The sequence below is a fragment of the Mus caroli genome, unplaced genomic scaffold (assembly GCF_978045245.1).
Source record: "Mus caroli unplaced genomic scaffold, Mus_caroli_1 scaffold_10, whole genome shotgun sequence".
Taxonomy (NCBI): Eukaryota; Metazoa; Chordata; class Mammalia; order Rodentia; family Muridae; genus Mus; species Mus caroli.
Genome location: NW_028227265.1, coordinates 48,141,009 through 48,162,459, shown reverse-complemented (window position 1 = coordinate 48,162,459; position 21,451 = coordinate 48,141,009). Strand labels below are relative to the sequence as shown.

Sequence of the window (21,451 nt, the reverse complement as noted above, 5' to 3'; positions counted from 1 at the left end):
TTAGACCATTACTACTGGGGCTAGTGAGATGGCTCAGCAGCCAAAGCACAAGGTACCAAGGCTGATGACTACATGCTGGAGGAAAAGAATCAACTCATATGTGTTGTCCTCTGACCTCTGTGGACTTTTGATCTCTGTGAGCCCTCCTCTCACCAAATAAACAAATAAGTGTGATTAAACAAAATACCTTTACTACTTCCCCAGAGGCCTCTAAATCCAATCACACAGGTAGTCCTTTTCACCATTTGAATTCCAAGAAGACACAGGTGGCTGCTAACAAAAGGCTGCCCATGCCACAAACATCCTTGCATGTGACTTCTTTCCTTCAACGTTGTCTGTAATATTCATCACACTCTTCATGTCAGTGGACTTTGTTCCTTCTTATTAATATATACCATTTGATTTTACGAAAAATCTTCATTTATTTATCTGTTCTGTTAACGGGGATTTAAGTCATTTAATACTCTTGATATAAGTAGGGTTCATATTAATATGTCTGAATATAAATTTTTGACAACCATGAGATGCTTTGCATGGCTATATGTCTGAACATGGATATTCCCAGGTAAAAGATGCACAATGTCCAGTTTTTAAGTAGATGCTAGTGGTCTAATTGTTGAGAACTACACCCACTCCATGCCTCACCAGCAGTATACAGCTGTACCACCTTCCCACATCAGGATACAGCTGTACCACCTTCCCACATCAGGATACAGCTGTACCACCTTCCCACATCAGGATACAGCTGTACCACTTTCCCACATCTGTTTTCTTCGTTGCCATTAGCTTTCTTTTTTATATTCTTTATGTAGTCAAATCTGATTTTATCTGACATTTCACAGTACTAACAAATGTGAAGATTTTATAATATCTTTGTTGAAAAGTTGTGTGTCTTCTTTGGTGACATTTCTATTTATTTTTGCATAGTTTTATTGAGTGGTCTGCCTTCTTACTATTTGTGAAAATCACTTTATACCTTCTGAGTATCAGCTATTTGTCTGATGTATAGAAGAAGTATATTTGCACTCTGTGACTTGGCACCTCATTCTCTACTTGAAATCTTTTGATGAAGATAATATTTTTATTTCAATAACAAATAAAATTCTTATGGATCAGTTAAATGATGCTTAAGAAATCACTGTCTACTACAAAGACAATGAAAATGGCACTTTCTTTTAAAGTTATTTGCTTCTCTTATTTTCCATATACTAGGTCTACAATCCATGCAGCCGAGAGTTCCTTATGTAAGAGTTAGTACTTCTGTTGCCCTAAGCAGATATTTGGAATTATCCTCCCTTCTACCAATTTGTATATGTTTGTTTTTGGACCCTATAAGAAGATATGTTTATACACACATAATCAAATAGTTGCTTTAAGTATCAAACCTTTTAATTAAGTTTTTAATTAAATATATGTATATACATATATATGTACATGTATATATATATATGTGTGTGTGTGTATGCATATGTGTATGTACATGTATAGTGTTTCATGTGTATGATGCATATGTGAGTTCAGTGTGCCATGGTGTGTGAGTAAAGTCTGAGAATAACTTTGGAAGTCCATTCTCACCTCATATGTGGTTCTGAGGCAAGGCTTTGCTTGTCTCTTGCCTCTTCACTGTGCCAGTGGACCTGGGGCTTCCCAGTACTTCTCCTGCCTCTGCCTCCTGGACTACAGATGTGCACCCTCACATTCAACTTTTACATGAGTTCAGGATCAGAACTGAGGTCACCAGGCTTGTATGGTGAACATTTTGTTGAGATGTCTCCTGACTTTTTAAGTTTTAATATGTAAAAAATGCAACAGTTTCAAATTCTTATTTTATCCATTAACATTGACTTGGGTAATCTTGATCCTTACATTTCTGAATAAATGTTGTCATAAAAAAATAAAACCAAACTACCATAGCTAAGAATTGACTGTGAGATACTGAATGCACTAGTCAAGTGTAGGAGGATTAACATACTGATGAGTGAGCCTTCTGATGTACGAGCATGTCCTGTCATTCTCTGCTCATTCACATGCTTTCTAGGTCTTTGATATAGAAGTTATAAACATGTCTTATTAGTCTTATTCCAAATATTTTACTTATCACCCTATTTCAAGTGTCATAACTTCCCTTTTATTTATTGATTATTTTATGATAACATAATTTATTTTTGTATGACTCTCAATTCAGTAATATTTCTAAATTTACAAATTAAACCTAACAATTTTCTGTATATTATCTGTGTCTTGATTTTAAATGCACTTCATAATGTCAAAAATAAATTAATTAAAATGATTTTATTTTGCATTTATCTAAAATGGAATTTGAGTTTTTATTTCTATATGTTGAGAAATAACACAATTTTATATTCATGGTGAAGAAACAATGTGGGCTCAGGAGAGTATTGGAAAATGTATCCAAACATGAGCAGATGTTATAAACACAAAAAGTTTTTTTCCCTCATACTTCATGTATAACACTCAAGGATGGATGTCTGTCATTCTAGTCTGGTGTTCTTATCTATAAAATAGTGACATAAGCTACATTAATTTTCATTCTCTTTTACCGGATAGGTTGATGATTGGCTCAGCGGTTGTACTTTTAGACACTTCCCATTGTCTTCTGCTCACCCCTCTGTAGTCTTGCAATTTGTAAGGGTGGGCAGGGACAAGGCTAATAAGACCTCATTTTCTGGCAGGGTGGTGGGTTCTGCCAGCCTACTCAATATTCACACACTCTTTATTGAAGACATTTGAGAATGTCCATGTTTTTTGGACTCCTCCTATTGGCTATGGATGATGCCATCTTGTCTCAGCTCCATCTTTGTGCAGAATTCCCTTTTCTCACACCTCATATTACCCTCACAATAAGCCAAGATTTGCTAAGTGGTGAGTTCAGTTTCTCTGAGGATCTTAACTCTGAGCCATGAACGTTCATTTTCTACCCCCAGGTCTCCTTTCACCCTCATGTCATTTCCATGTGAGTGTTTCCCTCAAGGAAAACAGACATGAGGGTTTGCTGACCTCTTCCTCTTCAGTTAGTCTTCCTGTTTCACATCCACATCACATTAGTTAGCTTTTCATCACTGTGACATCATGCACAGCCTAATCAACTTATAAGAAAGAAAGGTTACTTCTGGTCTCCAGGTCCCTAATTTTGATTCTGTGCTTATTCTGCTCTCTTTTTTTAGCCCTATGTCAGGATGGTGCATCATGAAAAGAGGTGCATGTCAGAGGAGACTTGTTTATCTCATGGTGGCCAGGAAAGGATTAAGTCATTTATTTAGGGTTTTGATATTCCTTCAAGGACAGACTTCCAGTAACTTTTTTCATTCTCTTACCTCTTAAAGACACCACAACTGCCGGCTAATGCTACATACATACCTTTGGGAGTAGTCTGGATCTAAATTATTAATCCTTAAAACCAAAGGACTGAATGACAATTTGTACACTAGTCTTGTGTTTTATTTATTTTGAGGATTGAACCCATGACCTAGTTCCACATAGTCTAATATTTTTATGTGAATCTTGTTTTATCTCTAAGTAAAACCTGATTTTGCTTTGGCTCCAAGATTCTGCCAGATGTCAAAACCCAATTCTCCTTTTCAGTTTATCTTGTAACTATCTTAATTACCCTCGAGGCAAGTGCTATCCTTGGCAGAAAAACAAGGTCAAACACGGACTGCCTTTGGATATATTCCCACGTAGTATCATCCTTTGTGTGATACTGTGACTTCTTGCATGCATCTTCTGTGTCTTTTTATCCTTCAGTTTTTTTTTTTAATTTATATTTGATGTGGCAAAAATAAGGACTTGCTATGCAATTGTTCTCAGAAGACACAGTGAGATATTCATGCTCCATAAGTCAACTCTTTTATCTGCATTAATATTTAATCTGTATGAAGTGGAATCTCCTTATTAAGGATTTTTTTGATGTATTAGTCATTGCATTAAGTGGCAAGGGAGATCAGCAATAGTCACAGCATGCACCTGTCCTTGAGGAATGTGGAATAGTCGGGGAGACAAGACAACACAAGGCAATGCAAGGAGTCAAAATGAATTGGAGCCCTTGACTTAATTGCTATACAGTGGTGGCAAATGATACAACCAACAGAGTCCAAAGTACCTGGGGATCACTTTGTGGGAAAGTAGGCATTAAATTTTTGACAGGTGGTAAATTTGGCTGGTGCTGAGAGGTAAGACCTAAGCCTTAAGAATGTTATTAAGAATGGAAATGAGAGAACACCACGCAGACACTTGGGACTCTGATTGATATTACAGGAAGGATACAACTGAAGAACAGTATAACACTCACTGAATGATCATAAAATGGAATAGAGTATCCAATAGACATGTAATTTTTAGGTAATTTCCTGTAGATAAGCAGGAATTGTGAAAAAAATCACCACCACAAGATAGAAAACTGTTTAAAAATTGACCCTTTTGCAACAGTGGCTATCAGATATTCACATGATTTATGAACTAGGTCACCTGGGAGAAATTCCCCATTACCAAGACAAGAATCAGGTAAGTTCTACATCTCTAAAATAAAATGGTCCTGGGGTCTGGAGATTGCAGGAAGGTTTATTTGGAATTGGCTGAGAATATGCTAGATATCTAGGTATATCTGTGTACAGAGGGAGGAAGGTAAGGTTGGTGCTGTTGGTGCTGGTAAGAGGTGTCAAAAGGAGAGCTTAATTCAGTCTCTGAAAGTTCAGGAGAGAGAGTAGAAGTACCTTGCTTTCTGATAAAGAAAATGCAAAGAGATGGACTAGTGAGCAGCTAGAGCTCAGCCAAGTGGAGGTGGCTGGGCAGCATGTAGCTGCTTCTACTGTGGCCAGTGTACACATTTTCCATTACTGTAGGCCCTTCCTTAAGAACTGTCTAGCAGCAGAATTATTCTTGGTAGATAAAAGTGAAAGGTATCACTTGGAGCTATGGTTGCATTGATATATATATATATATATATATATATATATATATATATATATATATATATATGTAGATAGATAGATAGATAGATAGATAGATAGATAGATAGATAGATAGATAGATAGTTCAAAGATTTCAGGGGATGAGGCTCATCCAAGAACTTGGGCAAATGTACTTTTGTTCACACTCAGCCTTAAACACATGCTAGACTCAGATCCTGAGTCCCCTTGATTTCAGTGGCCAGAAAGTGAACTTCCCATTGCTCTTCTCATTCTTCGCTTCGGGGACATCAGGGCACAAAGTTAGTCAATAGATAAGGAAGGAACCAAAGGGAGCTGCAGATCCCTGCCCATGACTGCGAGCCTCAGCAGATCAGCAAATTAATTGCAGAATCTATCTCTGAACAGAAAATTAACTTTAAATTATGATTTCTTTCCTTTTTTTCATTTTTTTCATTTTTATGGGTTGTTTTACTTATTTCCATTTCAAATGTTATTCCACTTTCCAAATTCCTCTCCACAAGTCCCCTATCCCCTTTGCCCTCCTCTCTGCCTCTGTGAGGGTGCTCCCCTACCCGCCCACCCACACCCGCCTCAGCAGGCTAGTATTCCCTTATCCTGGGTCATCAAGCCTCCATAGGACCAAGGGGCTCCCCTCCCAGTGCTCTGCTACATGTAGCAGAATTCTCTGCTACATATCCAGCTGGAGACATGGGTACCCCCTGCATACTCTTTGGTTGGTGGTTTAGTCCCTGGGAACTTTGGGGAGGGGCGTCTGGTTGGTTGATGTTGTTGTTCTTCCTATGAGGTTTTCATATGCAGTTTTGCATTCAAAGTCAAGGACGGTTTCTGTGAGTTAAAGGAACTTGATAAAAACCTCTGGGTAGTAAGAGTCTAGGAAGAGGCCTGCCTGATGCTTGAGTGAAACGTTTCACTCATTTCTTAAAGTGCCTGCAAATTCTCAGACTGCCTGGTTTGAAAGAAGAGACTTATGTTCTGCCACTTCCATGGGTAGAAATCCAAAGCTTTCTAGTTGTATTTCAGATCATCAATTTTCTATTTTCAAAATGTATGTAATGAGCTTCTGATTCTAAAACATTCTTTTTGTGGATGTGTGTGCATGTATTTGTTCACAGTGTGTACATGTGTGTATAAAAGGGTGTGGATCTATGTACATATGTGTTTGCATGTCAGAATATACATATATATGTATATATTCACATGTATATATGTGAGTGAAAGTGAGTGAATTTGTGTGTGTGTGTGTGTGTGTGTGCGTGTGCGTGTGTGTGTGTGTGTGTGTGTGTGTGTGTGTGTGTGTGTATTCTGTATCTGTGTGCAGGGCTCCGACTTGCAGAGATCAGAGAATGACCTTCAGATGTTGGTCTCAGCCCCTTTACCACATTTACTATGTTAAGCAGGGTTTCTCCCTGCTGTGCCAGTAGAGCTGACCTGCAATGTTTTGGAGCTTCCTCCATTCCTGCCTTCCACTTCATACAAGCAGACTGGCATTCCAAATGCTGGCACTAACACTTGGGACTTTTCACATGGCTTCTGGGATCTGAACCCAGGGCATGCATGCATGCCAACATGCATGGCAAGTACTTTTTGTGTTGTTTTTATGCACTGAGCCAGGTCCTTGGCTCTGAAACAGTATTTTCTAACCTATTTTATGATGATTTCAATTACTGGGAATGTTTGTATTTTGTCCAGTTTTATTCCAATGTTGCTAATTTTTCCTTAGGGATTCTCTGAACATATTAAGAGAATTTGACTCTGTAACTCCTTCCATGGGTGTTTTGTTCCCAATTCTAAGAAGGGGCAAAGTGTCCACACTTTGGTCTTCGTTCTTCTTCAGTTTCATGTGTTTTGCAAATTGTATCTTATATCTTGGGTATACTAAGTTTCTGGGCTAATATCCACTTATCAGTGAGGAGTTACAGAGACAAAGTTTGGAGTCGAGACAAAAGGATGGACCATCTAGAGACTGCCATATTCAGGGATCCATCCCATAATCAGCCTCCAAATGCTGACACCATTGCATACACTAGCAAGATTTTGCTGAAAGGACCCTGATATAGCTGTCTCTTGTGAGACTATGCGGGGCCTAGCAAACACAGAAGTGGATGCTCACAGTCAGCTAGCAGACGGATCACAGGGCCCCCAATGGAGGAGCTAGAGAAAGTATTCAAGGATCTAAAGAGATCTGCAACCCTATAGGTGCAACAACATTATGAACTAACCAGTACCCGGGAGCTCTTGACTCTAGTTGCATATGTATCAAAAGATGGCCTAGTAGGCCATTGCTGGAAAGAGAGGCCCATTGGACTTGCAAACTTTATATGCCCCAGTACAGGGGAACGTCAGGGCTAAAAAGTGGGAGTGGGTGAGTAGAAGCAAAGAGGATGGGCAACAGTTCTTACTCTCTTTGGGGGATGCTCCCTACAACCTAAGGGCTTCCCACTAGACCCCACTTTCTAAAGGTTTTCTCATCTCCCCGTAGCACCATCCTGGGAACTGAGAGTTCCACACATGGACTTTCCAGAGAAAGACATTCAGTGTCCAAACTGTGACTCCATCTTTCAAGAGTTTTTTTGTCCTGAGAAATTTTCAGAGGAAGCTGACTTGTCTGTCTTGTCTGTATATAGATTGTGGTTTAGATTACTTTTAAATTATTCTTTCCTATGTTACCATTTTCAGTTCCCTACAGATTTCCTTGGAAAGTATTCTATAATTTCAATATATTATATGTTTGTTTGATGAAAACATGCTTTCAGATGGCCTAGTCGGCCATCACTGGAAAGAGAGGCCCATTGGACTTGCAAACTTTATATGCCCCAATACAGGGGAATGCCAGGGCCAAAAGAATGGGAATGGGTGTGTAGGGAAGTGGCAGGGGGTTTGGGGGACTTTTGGGATAGGATTGGAAATGTAATTGAGGAAAATACGTAATAAAAAAAGAATATCAAGCTGAAATATATTTTCTTAATTTCTCTGACAATTAAATAAAAGAATTTTGCTCAAAAAAAAAAAAAAGAAAAGAAAAGAAAACATGCTTTCAGATTTCTTGGTATAATTGTCTGGATATATGTGATCCTAAATACAGCACAGTTCTTATTCAGTTTATGTTTTGTTTACTAAAGTTTCTCTTAAGGGTATAAAAACCTGGCTTTTCATAGGTTTTTCTGTAATGGAATCAATATTTCACCAGAGAGGACAAGGGTAGATATGTTAAGAGACACTTGAAGCATTTCACACTGTTGGAAGGCTTCTTTAGTCCACTCAAGAGGAAATCCTGCAGGAAAGCTGTTGATAGCTTATAGATTATCTTCCTAAAACATGATCTAATCTCTTTCATGTATCCGCCGAAGATTTAAATTCAGTGTTTCCTTTACTATCACAGACTTTGATTAATCAATGGGGGAATGAGGCAATTTCCAGTGTGCTATGGTTTAGTCACTCCACCATGCCTCTCTCTAGGATGTTGATTCTCAGTGGGGCCATAAGCCCTTTCTAAAGCAGAAAGTTGCTAATAATTCTAATAATTACATTGATAATTGTATTAGCCAACACTTGCTATGCTTGTCTGGCATTGTCTCATGTCCTTCATATTTATTTATCTCACTTAATCATCATGCTAACTCTATAAAGTAGGGAGCACAATCAGCCCTGTGTTACAGAGGGAAGGAAACCATGCAGAGTTTAATTTACTTGCCCAAGTTCTCACAGCTGGTGAGATGTCGTGATCGCAGTTATAGGATTATTCTGATAATGGCTGCCATACCCGATTATTTAATACTGCTTCTCCCTCTTAAAAAGTGAATTTAAAATTATCACCTATGTACGGCACACCCCGTTCTGTAAAGCCGTTCCTCAGACTTGAGATTCTTCTCCTGCAGATAATGATGCAGTAAAATCTTTTATGGGACACTCCTCAAGATTGTTATATGCTCTGGGAGGGAGCAAGATATATTTCCATAACTTCTGACTCCCATAGAGAGCTTTCCTCCCCATTCATAGCACAGAAAAGCTTGGGAATCGAGGGTAATCTGCAATTATTTACAGTCATCTTTTGATTTCTGTGGAAAGACACAAACTCTCATGAATATTTCACAGCCCAGCCTCTCAGGAAAAGGGAGGAAAGTAGGTTTGGATAATTGCAAATTGCATTTTAGGCTTTTGTATTTCTATAAATGTTGGGTCCCAACATGGCTTATAGCTTGTCTTTTGAAATTACGGGAGCTAATGCTTTTCTTTGCCAAGTGCAAATCCTATTTCTGTGTGAGAAAAGAAGAGAATCAGAGAAAACAGGCTGAGGATCTGCACAGTCACCCATGTTCTCAGCTGCAGGGAGGAAAGGACCTTTGGGGAATTATTTGGCATTTACAGCAAGTGGCTCCTGGGGCAGCTGCTGAATGAAGCTGAGTATGGTGTTAAATGATTTTCTTCTCTGACCTTTATTACTAATGAATCTTCTTTAAGAAGCATTTAAAGAGTAAAAAGAAAGGTTGTTTTTATTAATCTTCTCTCTCTTTGCCCACAGAACCCAAAGAAATGGTGTCACCTGGCAAGAGATCTGCCGTGTTTCATGAAAAAACAGCCCAAGGTTATAAAGCTTATTTTGAATTAATATTTTTACAGTTTTTTTTAGATACATGGAACTGTTGACTTTCTTTGATGACTGAGTTTAAATATTCTGTGAGCCATCAAAACAGTAATTTTTTGTTGAAAAAGTAGAAGGAAGATTTTTGGTGTTCATTATCTTTATAAAGTATACAGTAAAAATTAAAATATAGAACAAAAATTATGGGTAACTATCAATTTTTGATATTATTTTTCATTTATATTAACAAAATCTTGAGAATTTGAATTTTCTTTACTTTCTTTTCCTTCTTCTTTTTTTCTTTCTTTCTTTTCTGAAAATAACTCCAAATGCTGAACTATGTTTACAAAGGGCAGGCAGTGAGAGAAATGAGTTTTGTTAGGATATAGTTATGTTAGCTTTTCCTTTATTTAAGCATTAGTCAGAAGGCTGTGCATATTACCTTTGAATATGCAAAAACACGTCAATACAGATTTATAGAAAACTTCATCAAGTTTTATGAAGATACTCTTACCCAAAACACATATTTTCTCTGGGAAGGCTGAATTACATTACATAGTTGTTGAATAGCAGGCCTGATTATGCTTAACAGATTGCATATTTAGCTGCTAAATTTTCAAATTGCTGTGTGATTTATTTACATATGTTGTCCTAAGACTATGAAAACCCATGCAAATATTCTAATGGCATATACGTGAAAACAAATTGAGTATAGATGAAGATGTATAAAATGTATATATTTTGCTGATAAAGCTTTTGCGGAAAAAAATTCACATGGGTTAGAGTTGTGAATGAATCTAGATAATTCTGTTTCATGCTACAATTTTATAGAGTCATACTGAAATATATTGTATAGTTGCATCGCAATAGGAACTAACTGCTTTTTATTTTGGATTAATTTTTGAATATACCTAACCAAAATGAGAACTGAAATAAGGAAAGAAATTTAAATTTGATAGACATTAGTAGAAAAAAAAATCCTGTTTCTGAGCTTTGATTTGCAGTTGATCAAAGCTAAATATTAAATTACATTTCAGATTAGGGTGTTTCTGTTTATTTTTAGTTTTCTTTAATTCCTAATAGGAGAAGCAAATTCCTTGAGAAAAGTTCTATATCCTAAAGGTTTTTTTGTTTTGTTTTGTTTTTTTGTTGGGGTTGTAGCCTTCTTTCCAAGTTTATTGACATCAATATATCTTTAAAACTTAAAAATGGAACCTGGAAAAGATCTCCAAGGCTCATAAATTATCAAGAAATAAGGGGAGTAGAAAGGGTATAAGGATGAAGGATGAGGATTCTGTGAAATCCTCTCCTCTGGACATGTCATGGACGTTACATACATGAACTCACAACAGCTGTGACCAACCAACACAACACATAGACAGGATCCAGCCCAGAGGATAGAGCTCCTAAGGTCACATCCCTAGCTTGGAGATATTGGCAGTTGGCAGCTTCTGGGGCAGGATGTGAGCCAGTTTTCTTCAGGAGCATGATCCTGAATAGGCTGCCTGTACATCAGTGGATGGTCCTATACCCATGCACATGGTTCCTGTACTAAGTCAACTCATTGGTTTATGAAGTAGAATGGAGAATGAGGAAGGGGTGGGGAGGGAGGCGTGGAGGAAGTAGGGGCTGGAAATTGAAACTTAAAACTTTCAAATACCTATTGAAATCATGCCATGGTCACCTTTTGCTTATAGTCACAATCCATGAATCTTCAGTGAGGAAAATAATGGTAACTTATACCTAGACAGTACGCAGAGGATGCTGATGTTGAACTGACGATGTTGAGGGGAGTGATGGCAGTTTAGGGAGATGATAGACAAAATCTGGTTGAAGGGGAATCAGTATTAGATGGAACAGTAGGGAAAGAGAAACATGATGGTTGGGGGAAAAATCAGTAAGGAGGGTCCTGGGTACATGTGCTACTGGTATAAAAATATAGAACGAGGAAAAAAACTTTTCAAGATATGTTTGCGAGATTTTTTTCTTTTCTTTTTCTCAGCGGTCCATACATATTAATATATTCAGATGCTGATCTGAATGACTGTGTGGAGAAACTTACTTTGAAGGGAATGTTGTGGAGGAAGAGTTAGGGTTACAGAGGCAATCTTATCACCATGGTAACATTTTTAACATCAGCATGGTAACATTTTAACATGTGTTCCCAGAGCAACGAAACAAAACTTGCTTCTTTTCATTGTCACACCAAGGTGCTTTGTATAGAACAAAATATAAGTTTTAGGGGGGTGTGATATTTTGGGCAATATTCTCAAAGAAATCACAGTCTAGGATGGTTTTGCAATGATGCCAGAGTGAGACCAGGTACAAAGTGGCTTGGGGTGGGAGAGAGAACTGATGTGGAGAAATTAGGCCATGTCATGATTTCTTGGTTAGTCCTTTAAGCAGGAGTGCCTGCCTCTTACAGTATTCCTTTCCTGTCCTGTCCTGTCCTGTCCTGTCCTGTCCTGTCCTGTCCTGTCCTGTCCTGTCCTGTCCTGTCCTGTCCTGTCCTGTCTTTCCTTCTTTCCTCCATTCCTCCTTTCTTTCCTTCCTTCCTTCCTTCCTTCCTTCCTTCCTTCCTTCCTTCCTTCCTTCCTTCCTTCCTTCCTTCCTTCCTTCCTTCCTTCCTCCCTCCCTCCCTCCCTCCCTCCCTTCCTTCCTTTTCTTTTTTTCTTTACTGGAATTCACTTTGTGGACCAGGCCTTAAACACACAGAGATCTGCCTGCCTTTGCATCCTGAGTGTTGGGATTAAAGGCATGTGCTACCCCATCTCACTTATGATATTCATCTTTATAAGGTGACTAACAGTAATGTGTTGATGATCTGCCTGTGTTGGCTCTAGTAGGAATGTGTACATACATGTTAGTGTGCATGTAGTGGAGTTTTCCTACACCATGACTGACATGCTCATTTTGTCTAGGATTAACTGTTATTGGGGCTCAGAGTACAAACTGTTGGATTAAGAGAATACATTGTATTTGGGTGCTTTTAAATAGGTTGTTAAAATAATTTGTCATGTATAATTGCATTATGTTAAATATTTGATATCTGTAACTTACAATATACATAATTTTGTAATCCAAATGTAAAGGAAATTTCAATTATTCAAGTCAAAATGTCCTTTTCATATATATATATAGTGTGATTATATACATCATATAAAATATAGTATATTGTACTATATTCCATACATAGTTATGTATAAGTATATATTTATTTTGTTCAATATTTACCTGTTATCCTTATCTGAAAATAGATTGAATTTCATTAACAATACTTAAGATTTATACTGTATTTTTAAACTGTGCTTTTAGATTTATTTTATTTACATGGGTATTGTATGGATGATGTATATATAGAAGCCAGAAGAGGGTATCACAATCCATGGAACTGGAATTATGAACAGTTCTGAGCTTCCCTGTAGGATCTGAGAGCTGAAGCCATGTCCTCTGAAAGAGCAGTAAGTGCTCCTGACAGCTGAGCCACCTCTCCAGTCCCTGTAATTTATTTTTACTGTGCATGAACATCAGATTTTCTTCTCAAATACATTTAACTTTTTTGGGGACACTAAGATATAAAATTAAAGGTTTAGCAAAACTTTTGCACCCTAGGCTGGAATCTAGGCTTTAGTGGGAACATACTTTTGATAAATTTAAATAAATTGTATTAATGATTTCTTACATATATTCCAGAGCATTGAGAAATACTTTTTAAGTATACTGCTTATAGATTGAATTTACTGTAGCTTTCTTTTCTTGATGTATTACATACTAATATTTAGAATGATAAATATTTTGTGATATTTTAAGAATGTATCACAAATTGTTTATTATTAGCACACATCCATCATTTTAATAACAACAGAAAGCAGAACATGAAAAATTGAAACTGAATAATAAAAAAAGCATGGTTTTAAGTGGAAATTTGGATCCTCCTGAGGCCTAATGTGTGTGAGGCAGTTATAGCAGGGCTTAAATCAGAGCTCATGTTTGATGAGGACTCTGCTTTGCCTAGATGTAGTCACTGTGTCAGGCAAGATGTGCTCTCAAAACTCAGACAATATGTATGTATGTATGTATGTATGTATACATATATATTTTTTCATGCAATGAGTATGATACATTTTCATCAGATTTATCTTTTCTCCTCCAACTTCTCCTATGGCCACTCCTATATTTTCTCTTAAAGTCATGTCTTCTTCTATAATTATGTATTACATATGTACATATAGAGAAACTGACTGTTATATAACCTGCTGAATGAGATGCATGTGAGGCTGATCACTTAGCTGTGTCTCTCCCTTTAACCCAAGTATTATGGAGATGGGGACAGGAGGGTTTAGTGCATACAGCCAGCCAGAGGTGCTCAATCAGTGAACACCCAGCTCAGTGGGAGATGCTACCTCAAAAACTCCAATGGAAAAAAAAAAAGACTGACAGAGTGAGATGCCCATCAGCCTCTAGCCTTCACACACATGCACACACACTTGCATGTATAGTGGCACACATATGTGTACACACACACACACACACACACACACACACACACACACAAATTAGCTTCTGAGATCTTTGTCATATTCCAGTTCTCTCTCTCTCTCTCTCTCTCTCTCTCTCTCTCTCTCTCTCTCCTCCCTCTCTCTCTCTCTCCCCCCCTCAGTGTGTGTGTCTGTGTCTCAGCCACATGCATATGTCATCTCAGCCTGCACCCATATATCATTGCTTAAATACATAATCTATCCCAGTATTTTTGATTTACATTGGCTTACATATGTCCTTCTGCTTCCATGTGTGTATGTATGCTTACATGTGTATATATTTCTATCATTTTATATAAAGCTATCTGTAATGATGATTTTTCTTTCAATATAATTTTGAAAATATGTTGTCTGCCATTTGCCTTCACTCCAATGTGTAATATAGACATTCTTTGAATGAATATGCATGCTCTTTGATTCTCCAAGATTTTCATTGAAGGAGCATTTAAAAGGCTGAAAGATTCCTTTGTACTATGAGAGCTATAACTTAGCTATGCTCTGCATTAATTAGACTTACCCGGAGAACATATTCTATTTTCATCACTTATTTTCAATGAGAATAAAATCATACTGACAATCCAGTAATTTATAAATTCATGGGTGGGACATACTTTGGGCCCTAGGAAGATGGCCCAATCTTGTCACCCATTGTTTTGGGCCACACTGCATTTGTCATTGTTTGTGCCACACTGCACATGTTGTTGATGAAATGTCTAACCTGAGTTACTCAGCAAAGTTACTTTGGCCTAAGAGAAAAGTCAGTGTCTTTTGCGACTTTTTCCTGTTTTATATCTTAAACAAAAATTAATAAAAGTAAATAATAGTTATGTATTAATTTATTAATTTAATTTCTACCTGCTGTGTTCCCAAGTGCTGTAGCTGAAGCAGGGAAGTGCATATAGAAATAGTGTGTCTTTCTTTTGTTACACATTCTTACACACACACACACACACACACACACACACATACACAATTGTTGCATCTGATAGAAATTATCTGTAGGGTCTTGGTTAATGTCATAATCATTTCAGTTTCTTCTGTGTTTTCTGTCTCATCATCCATGTGGATACTAGAGACCCTTGAAGAAGCCCTGCCCTACCATGCACAAGTGTCATATATCTGACCCTCTGGGATCATGTGTGGTGGTTTTATGGCCATTTTGGGTGTGCCAGCATGTGAATGTGGAGTGAGATTTAACACACCCTGCTCGATGGTAGACAAGGGTTCTACGTTATGTAAACACTGAATGTCAAACCTGGGTGTTTGAAAAGTTGGGATAAAATAAAATCTATTGAGGTTAAAGTAGATTTCTTATGAGTTGGGGGTTCCCATTGGCAATATCCAGAAGAAGACTAAGGAGATGTGAAGGAATTGGTTTTCTTAAGGGTTAACAGACACGTTAGTTTTAATTTATTCATTATTGAGGGACTAGTCATGAAGGAGACTCAATTGACTGAAAATTAAATACCTGGACTGAAATTAATAGTTTGTAATTCAGTTCTTCCATATATATGTATATGTATGTATGTGTGTATGTATGTATGTATGTATGTATGTATGTATTATACACTATGCATAGTCTGTATCATCTCTAAGTCCATTAAGCATTTAAAAATTATGCCACTAGGTGTCAGCAGTAATCTCCTAGGGTTTCTGTGACCCTTGTCACAAAAAGGAACTTTATTAGAACATCATATTTGAAAACAACACTTATCTCATAATTTTAATGAAATATAAAAGTAGAATTGTAAAGATATAAAGTCTTATGAGATTTTTTTTTTATGCTTGTTTCTGCTCAAAGTTACTGTACCCTTCCTTCCTCTTGGTGTTTCTTATTTCAATAGACTTATAAGGTCTGAGCATCTTCTCAGAAAGTGTACTTGACGTTGCACCCTCCATTTCCACAGGTGTGCCCTGTGGTGCATACATTATGCATTGCATAAGCATTGGCTCTTTGGATTTTTATTTTCATTGTCATTGCAGATGTGTGTTTTGTAGCTACCAAATCTCAGAAGAGAGTGTGGCATTAATTTTTGAATACCAATACCTGTACCCTGTTCATTTACTAATACCTAAGATATTCAGAATCTGTTTTGTTATTGCATGGAACTCAGAACATTTAGGAAGACAACACACAGAATTGTGAATGCTTCCTCACCAATTGACAAAACAGCATGGAGATAGGAAAACTATATGTTCTGTGAATTGCAATCCACAATTTAGGCCTTAACAAGGTAGGTAAATATTTATAGAAGTTAATAACAAACTATAGCTTGTCAGTGTTCAATGGATGGAACTTATTTGTTGATGCAGTTCTTATCTGGTTAGATTACCTCACACTAGGAGGACTCAGTAAAAAAAAAAAAAGAAAAAGAAGAAGAAGAAGACTTCTTTCCATCTCTCTTGTTCAGAAAATTTTTGATGTAAGTTGCATTTAAAAACATTTCAACAAAGGCTGTTAAAGAAATATAAAGAGAATTTCTCCCTCAAAGAAAATTCTAACAATGACTCTTCTAATATAAAGTTGCCTCTGCTTCATCCTGAAGTTGTTCATTTGTGAGTTTTTAATTTAACTTATAAGAGAAACATCAAGTTTACTGGAGTTTCGTATCCATTTTAGTAGTAGTAGAAGACTGTGCCGAGATTTTCCCCAACACTGAGGCTGTTAGTTTTAATTATATTAACAGGTGATGAAATCATGCTCCAATTATTTGACTCATGAAATGACCTCACCAGGACTAGGTACAGGGGGCAAGTGCTGTGGATATGTGAGAAGCACATCATTAGCCAACTTTGAACCTCGGGCCGAAGTGTGCAGCTTGCTGGCTCTGTAATGGCCTAGCCCGTGATTCCCCTATTTAATCCCTTAAAAGAGGTCACTGCTGAGATCTGATAGGGCATCTATCATCCATCTGTCTGCTCATGACATAGATGGAATAGAGAGACTGCCAATTTCAACCTAGCTCCACAGTATGCTAGCCCTTGCTTCATATCCATGTATATATTTCTCCTTTTTAATTGTAACTCATTATTGAGACTGTATGGCTACATCTTTTCATGTTATGTATGGCAATTTAGTGCATGTATGCAGTATATTATAATTTAATACAATTGATTTCTTTATTCCTCGTTTTTATATGTTGGGAATTTCATGTTCTGTGGTCATTGTGAAATGTGTCCTATGATTTTTATTCATTGGTATCTCTACAATGATAAACAAAATTAGGGACTCCTATACCATAGCTGGACTCTGGTGTCTTTATTTGAACTCAGTTCCATCTCTCTTAAATCCCTCCTTTCCCAGTCTCTAGTTTTCCCAGAGGACATGTGGTATTTGATTTTCTGTGTCTGGCTTATTTCACATGCAATAATGCCCTCCAATTTCATCCATGTTGCTTCAGATGATAGGATATTGGTATTTTTTTATGGTGAAAATATGCCATTGTCTCTATTCATGGAAGGACATCTGGGTTGAGTCTAAATTTTGGCTATTGTATACAGGGCTGTAAGAAACAGGGGGCTGCAAGCATGTTTTTGATGTAACAATTTCTATACTCTGTATAGGTAATAGAATTTCTGGATCATATGGTAGTTCTGTTTTTGGTTTCCTGATATATTGCCCTCCTGTTTTTCATAGTGTCTATTCTAATTTATATCTCCACCAGTAGCAGATACACTTGTATTTCTCCACATCCTTGGCCACACCTGTTAATTTCTTTGTGTTTTCTTTTTTTCTTAGATATTTTCTTTATTTACATTTCAAATGTTATCCCCTTTCCTAGTTTCCACTCCGAATATCTCCTATCCCCTCCCCCACCCCCTGCTTTCCAACCCACCCACTCCTGCATCCTGGCCCTGGCATTCCCCAATACTGAGGCATAGAACCTTCACAGGACCAAGGGCCTCTCCTCCCATTGATGACCGAGTAATCCATCCTCTGTTACATATGCAGCTAGAGCCATGAGTCCCACCATGTGATTTCTTTGATTGGTGGTTTAGTCCCAGGGAGCTATAGGGTTACTGGTTAGTTCATATTGTTGTTCCTTCTATGGGGCTGCAAACCCCTTTCAGCTCCTTGGTTTCTTTCTCTAGCTCCTTCATTGGGGACCCTGTGCTCCTCCCAATGGAAGACTGTGAGCATCCACTTCTGTACTTGCCAGGCACTGGCACAGCCTCTCAGGAGACAGCTATATCCTGTCAGCAATCCTTGTTGGCATCTGCAATAGTGTTTGGGTTTGGTGGTTGTTTATGGGATGGATTATTAATTTCTTTTTGATGATAGCCATTCTGACTTGGTATGATGCTGTCTCTGTCAGGTTTTGATTTCCATTTCTTTATGCATCTTGCATCTCTTCTCACATTCATTTGACTGTTCATTTACATGGATTAAACCAACAAATTGAAAAGACCAGGCTCTCTTTAGGATGTTCTGTAAATTTAAACACCTCATCAGGCCATTCCAAAAGCACTTTACTGCTGGCCACATCCCAAATTTTTGCAACTTTATTTCTAACCAATTCCTGGATAATATCTTGTAGCTCTCACAACCCTTCTGACGTCACTTGTATATGAAGTACTTGTGTTCACCAATATTTTTAGACTCAGTCACTTGTATTTTTAATCACTTCCTGTACTAATTTTCCCATGAGTAAAATGGGGCAATAATAACAGGGAAAATGTGTATTTAAAGAATTTGATTTTTCAGTTATATCTCATAGAAAATTTGACCTTTTCCATTTTGAGACAGGCTCTCACTATAGCCCATGATGGACTAGAAATCATGAGCCTCCTGTTTTAACCTACTTAATGTTGGCATTCCAGATGTGTACCACTGTGCCCACTTTCAGAATATTCCTGCCTGGCTGAAGGCAAGTTGCATAATCCTCTGTGTTTTATCCTAATTTTTTTTCTATAAATCCAGGAAAGAAAAATAATTTAAAAATTGAGTTTTAAAGCCAGACTGTTATTATTAATTTATAATACTTTCTAGAATATAGGAAATGCTTAATATAAGTTAGAAGTGGGTTGGGGTGATAACTCAATTGGCAGAATATTTCCATTGAAAACTCTGACCTGAGTTTGAGATCAGGAACCCATGTAGAAAAATCTATATGCAGTGGTGCATTTGTGATATCTGAGTACTAGCAAGGCAAGCCAGGTCAGATGCATGGCAAGCTGCAAGTTCCTGAGAAACTCAATCTTCATAGATACCTGTAAAGATGGACAGTACCTGAGGAATGACACGCACACATGTACACAGCACACTCCTGCTTCATCACCAATAATTAATACATAAACAGCTGACATTAACTTCAAACTAGTCTCAGAATTCACTTCCATAAAACTTACTCTCAACATTCATTGTCATTCTTAGACTTATTAACTTCTTCCACATGTATTTGAAGCTTTAACTGGCCACGTCACCAATATTTTTAGACTTAGTCACTTGTGTTTTTAATCAGTTGCTGTACTAATTTACTCATTAGTTAAATGGGGCAGTAATACAGGGCAGAGGTGTGTATAGATTCAGACTAGAACATTAAAATAAGAGGGTTGGTTATAGTTGTCACTCATTCCATTCTTGTTATGAATTAGGAGATAAGTTAAAGGCTTTGTTTACATCACTGTAGCTGGTAGAGTCTGGCACAATGGCTTGTGTGTGCTTTGCAAGTGACGGATAGGGAGGTAATGAAGTCTTATACCTGCTTTTCAAGCACAAAATCAATATATGTGGATAGATAAAGCTAAGGTTTGGAAAAACTCAAGATGTGTGGAAACTATTAAAAAGTTGGACGGAAGCTATGGCTAAATACAGCAGAGACAGTGATGAGCCACGAAGGACACCACCCTCCCCTACCTTACTCTTCATACTGTCATGTTTTCTATAACCTCCACACAGAAGGCACATAACAGAGCTTTCTCAGCGCTGACACCTTTGTCCTTTTCAAGTTTATGGTTGAAAGTATCACTGCACATAGCAAAGGCTTTGGAAAATACTGGGGCAGTTGAAATCGCTCTTGACCTAATTCTTGGCATGCTATAAATATCATTAACAACAGCAATTAAGCATGCCATCAATATTTTATTGTACATTTTTCAAGATGTTATTTGATTCTTGACCTAATTGGGGTATGATGGTTGGGCATATGTCAGGCATCTAAAGTCTACATATGACATATGAAAGGCCTTGGAGATCATTGATTTTTAATTTGTGGACAAAAAATGATATGGTTCCCATGATCAGAATTTACTTTCCACTGACAGAATCCATGCCTTGCCTTATTAATTTATTAGAATTGTTAAAACCTTAATAGGTCAGCACTCACTCATATTAACTCTGGCAAGGTTTGTGATAGACATCTAACTTTTGTTCTTGCTTATTTTTAGAGATTAGTTTGGATAGTTTGTATTGGAAATAACTACAATCTGTGTGAAATTGTCAAACTATGGAAACGTGTAATAGCAAACACTGTCTACAGTCAGCTCTCTGTATCTGAGATTTCTACACCCTTGCCATCAACTATTTAAAGATAAATAATATGAATTTCATCAGTACTGAACAGAGCCATTTCTTATCATTCTCCATGTGATGTTGTATAACAACTATATTATATTAAGTATTAGAAAACATTTCTAGATTATTTATGTACTTAGGAGAATGTGTTTACACTATATGTAAAATTTCACCATTTTATGGAAGAGATTTGAGCATATGTAGACTTTAGCAATCATGAGAATCCCCTAGGATATATATATATATATATATATATTTGATGCCAGGTACTGCTATCAGCATGTATGTCTGAAAGTTCATTTATATTTATCTGTTTTATAGTTTATATTGTTGTAATAAAATACCTTGGCCATAAACAACCTGTGGAGGAAAAGGTTTATTTCAGTTTATCTCAAGATAAAACTGGAATAAAGGAAGTCAGAGCAGGAACTCAAACAGGGCAGGAACCTGGAGGCAGTGCTGATGCAGAGCCCTGGAGGGGTTCTGCTTACTGGCTTGCTCTTCACAGCTTACTCAGTGAGCATTTATATAGCACCCAGTTTGACTAATGCAGGGATAGCACCAACTACATCAACCACTAATTAAGAAAATACTGTACAGATTTGCCTACAGGCCAGTCTTGTGGTGGAATTTTTCAATTGAGAGTCCCTCTTCTCAAATGAGCTTGCATCAAGTTGAATAAAACTAGCCAGCATATTCTATCTAACCCTGATCAATTGGCCAAAATAAAACACTATAATCTGGATGCCTTGTATACAATGGAAAGTTATTTCTCACAGTGCTAGATGTCAGAAGTCCATGGTAAGGGAGTGGCAGAATTGAGACCTGTGGGGACCTTCATTATGGCTCACTTATGGTGTTTTCTAAGATG

General features: G+C 37.4%; 1 protein-coding gene across 4 annotated transcripts in view; it reads left to right on the top strand.

The window, feature by feature from the left end:
• Positions 1–21,451, top strand: part of Inpp4b (inositol polyphosphate-4-phosphatase type II B) — a 793,726-nt gene that overhangs the window by 122,863 nt on the left and 649,412 nt on the right. For all 4 annotated transcript variants that reach the window (XM_029480343.2, XM_029480345.2, XM_085843791.1 and 1 more), the window contains exon 2: positions 9,469–9,531. The gene's annotated coding sequence lies outside the window, so the exon portion shown is untranslated. The remainder of the gene's footprint in view (positions 1–9,468; positions 9,532–21,451) is intronic.